Consider the following 4,495-nt stretch of genomic DNA (forward strand, 5'->3'; position numbering starts at 1 on the left):
ACACAGACTGACTCGGAACTCCTGTGATATCAAAGTGTCTGACAGGAGGTTCCGTGTATGAAAGGATACTGAGACAAACAGTAAATGTCTCAACCTGCATGTTATCACCAGACACCCAGATTCTATCCATATGACATGTGGCTGAAAGCTCCTGGTTCCAAACCGGACTGGAGATCCCCTGAAGGCAGACCTGACGTATCAGGTCTGAGAGGTTCGCTTGTGAGGCCACGTGACCTTTGACCTTCAACATCTAAACAGTTAATCTAGAGCAGGGGTCACCAACCTTTTCGAGCCCAAGATCACTTTTTAATTCCAAACGTAAGTCGAGAGCTACCACCCTGATGTCTTCCAACAAACCCACTGAGGAGGGTCATACTTATTATTTTTTGCAATTTCTGTTAAAGGCTGAATGTACAAGAAATAAATATACACAAAGAGAGGCAGTTGTGCAACTTTTTCTATTCAATGCACAATATTCAAATTAATATCAATTCATATTTACAATGCAAAATATGTAGCTTCTCAGTTCCACATCATGTTCTGCAGAGGAGCTGCTACTGCAGCACAAGGTTTTGACATATAGGCTTTGATTTGAATATGGCCACAAATATGATTAATGCCTTATATGAAAGAAGTCCCTTGTACTCAAATAAATACCAGTACTACACAGTATGAAGCCGAGCATCTTTCCGCTCCTGCAAATATTTCACACTAAAAAAACCTTTTTAAACAAGGGAATGGATATCATTAACAAACTCTGGAGTGCTTTTATTTTGAAAAGGCTTACAGAAAGTGTTGCAACCATTTGTTTGTGACATAAATTCATCAGAAAAACATTAAAACTCAGTTGAAAGATCATTTTCTCTGTTTATTCTGCTGTGAACCACCATGTTTATCTGTTTATGACACAAACGTATTTACATCACTTCCCAAACCCGTTTCCAAGTAAAAGCACTCCAGCGTTTCACCTTCTGAATCCACTCATTTGTTCCAACGGGGCTTTGATTGTTATCCACAGACCGGACGATGCTCGTCTTCAGACCGGAGAGTCCTTCAGATATCGTGTTCACAAGGATGGGACATTTGGGACAGACGACCATTTATCCTACATTTATTAACATGCGTGTTCTCCCACATTTTTAAACAGAAAGTATTTTCATCAAACTAGAGAAAGCTTCTGGTTCCAAAGCTCACAATTAACATTCACGCTCAATTTCCACTAACGACATTTTCACTGTGACTGTTGAGATAAACAACAATGAGAATAATTATAATAAACTTCTAAAACATCTGGATCACAAAGAAACATTTGTTTTCTGGGTCATTTTGACTGTTTTTGTGCCACAGAAACACAACTTTGATTTCACTGATGAAAAGTTGAATTATTAAAATCAAACTGACGGATTTAACACTTTGTGGGTTTGCAGCTTTTCTTCAGAGTCTTTTGGAGACAACACATCCTTCAGCCTCGTTAATACTGAGCTGACAAGTCATATACAATCATAATGGATCTTACAATGATGTCACTATATTGATGACTGTAAACATATTAACATGAAACATACAAGTATCATGTTGGGACCTGACTGTGTCTTTACTCAGGAAACAGTTGGAGTCAACAAGGCTGACAGCAGCAGTGTGTGTGTGTGTGTGTGTCTGTGTGTGTGTGTGTGTGTGTTGGCACCTTGCTGAGGTTAATTGTCTCTGACTTTCCCAGAGAAGCTGAAGTTCCTGCAGACGGCAGCACCTGAGAGCTGAGGAGGGTCTCCATGTTAGCAGCAACAACCACATCAACAGCCACAGCACATGGCAGCAGCAAGAGGAGGCCACAAAGCTAACAGCTGTTAGCCACAAAGCTAACAGGTGTGTACAGGTGTGTTGATGGTCCCTGTGCTGATTGGTGGGAGGGAGGAGCCAGTGAACTGACCGGAGCTGCGTTAAGAATCAGTGACTGTCCACTCATGTCAAACCCTGCTGAGTAAATGGACAGGAAGTTATTGCTCAGTGTGTGTGTATGTAAAGATGACGTGTGTTTACATGAGTGGACAACAGTCAACCCCCGCTGGTGATCTCTGTAAACACTCGACATGTGAAGATTCAGGATCTGTCAGCGAGGGACGAGACTGTGGAGCCGGAAGCTTCTGGTTTCCGTTTATTAGTTTGACCACGAGACACAAAATGGTTTAAATAAAGGTTTAATTTAATGATGCAGCTGGATGCTCACAGTGTGAAGAGCTCAGTCAGTCAGAGCTCAACCGGACGTCCAGGAGGTGGGAGACACTTCAGGGACATGTCGGATCCAGCTGAATGAACGTGAAAGTGAAGTCCTCACAGTTATAGCAGAACAGTGTGTGTGACAGTGCATTAAGGAGATAGAATAATCAGATGTGTTTGACTTTGACTCAGGAACAAACTGTCCTCTATGTTTCTGTCCCTGTCCCGGGTCAACTCGCATTAAATCACCACACTTAATTTTATTATCACCACAAACCTGCGGAGCTCGTGTGTGATTTCTTCATGAACAGAATTAATCAAAGCTCAATGTCACCGTCTTCTGAAGGTTCACGGACCAAATGGATGAAGTTCCACTGGAAACTGAGTTGTACAGTCAAGCAGATCGAAGCAGACGACCTCTGACCTCTGACCTCTGACCTGGACCCCTGCCTCTCAACTGGAGCTGCAGTCGACCTCCTCCATGTTTGTCCTCGTCTGTTCCTTCGTGGATCGGCTCTGGCCTGCGAGCAGCATTCCTCTGCACAGTGTATTTGTGTGAGTGTGTGTTGTCTCGGCCGGACGCCTGCTGTTTGCAGCTGCATGTCCCCAGACGGCTCACAGGGACGCTGCGAGACTCCGGACAACGGAAACCGACGGGACAGACTCGTCCACGTGTGTCACGTATCAACTCGTCACCTCGGGACTTCAGCATGACTCAGATCTGAGAACAAGACAAAGTCAAAAGAAATGTCACATCCAATCAGTTAATGTTGACCACGAAGAAATCACATTTCTTTTTTTATGGCTCACGTTCGGGTTTTTCCATTTCATGACATTCTTCAAATAAAGCTTGAACCTGAAGACAAGCTGAAATCTATAAAGTCTGGACATAAGGAATATAGAAGTGAAGCCAAATTATCTGGAACGCCCCCTGGTGGTTGGCTGCAGTATAGGTCTCAAACCCAGCCTCCTCCATGTTAGTGATTTAGAAACAGAGACACAAACTGCGAATGTTCACCGTCCACCTGAACCTTCACAGATCAGGGTCTGAACTGATTTGGATTTGGACCACAGACTGTAAATAAAGATGGACGACATGAAAGTGAAGGCAAATCATCTCGACCCCCCCCCCCCCCTGCTGCACCAAATTTCCTGGTGATCACTCAGGATTAAAAACGTCAACCTGCTGATGATATAGATGAAACTTCAGGGGATTCATCATGCAGGGACCATGAATGCATCGTTCAAACACACGTGCCTGCAGAGTAGTTTGAGGATTATTTTCACTTGCAGCTGAGGTCCTGTGTTTTGCAGAGAGTCCACCAGCGTCAGTGTGTAACCAGCTGTGTCCAGATGTTCTGCTCAGGGAAACATGACGCTGACACGTGATGGAGCTGCAGCGAGTTGCTGAGCAGCTCTGACTTACAACCTGGATGTTTCTAATTGAAGACACAGCAGAGGAGCCTTTTTCTTTTCCTTCACAATAAAAGCCTCCTGCTTGTTAATCAGCAGCAGTTTGCGCGACATGACCTTTACCCACAGATGTGTGCACCACACACGTCCATCATCTGCATGTCCATCATCTGCTCGTCTCCCCCCTCCTGACGTCTGGCTGGTCGCTGACTGCAGAGAGAGATCGCCGCTGCTGATGACGCCTGCGACTGACGATCCACTGACACTCGGGAGGCGATAACCTTCAGTCTCCCCTCTGGAATTCACCACGAGACAATTTATGAAGAGGATTGGAATTATAATAAACTGAAAGTCATGCTTATGCAACATTTAATACTTTCTATTGCCGTTAAGCCAGACTGACTTTCAAATTAGCTCACAGTGTGTAATGATTTCACTGGAGGACACTTTTAACTAATCTTAATCTTTGCCATCGTCTCATTTCGTCCTTGCTGCTTCGTCTCTTATTAACTTCCTGTTTGTTTGTGGTGAGGATTCATTGTTTTATTTCACTAATGCGTCTCCACAAGTGTTGTTTTTACCCAACAGGTTAAAAAAAAAAGCAATAATAAATTTACATTTAGACATTTAAGCTTTAAATGATTTAACGTGTTGTTACCTGACACTCACAGAAGAGCTTGGGCTGATGTAAGGAGATGAAGAGGACGTAGATGTGACTCCGGTCTTTGTTAATAGTTAAACTGCTGTGCAGGGTGTTGATGTTTCTACATCCTGTGGACGACACAGAAAGAGAGCAACCACACAAAGTGTCCAACTTCAAACTAATGTGGGAATCAGACGTTAAGGACAACTGAGCCAGAGAGGAAAT

Source organism: Hippoglossus hippoglossus, chromosome 4 (assembly GCF_009819705.1).
Source record: "Hippoglossus hippoglossus isolate fHipHip1 chromosome 4, fHipHip1.pri, whole genome shotgun sequence".
In the NCBI taxonomy this organism is placed as follows: Eukaryota; Metazoa; Chordata; class Actinopteri; order Pleuronectiformes; family Pleuronectidae; genus Hippoglossus; species Hippoglossus hippoglossus.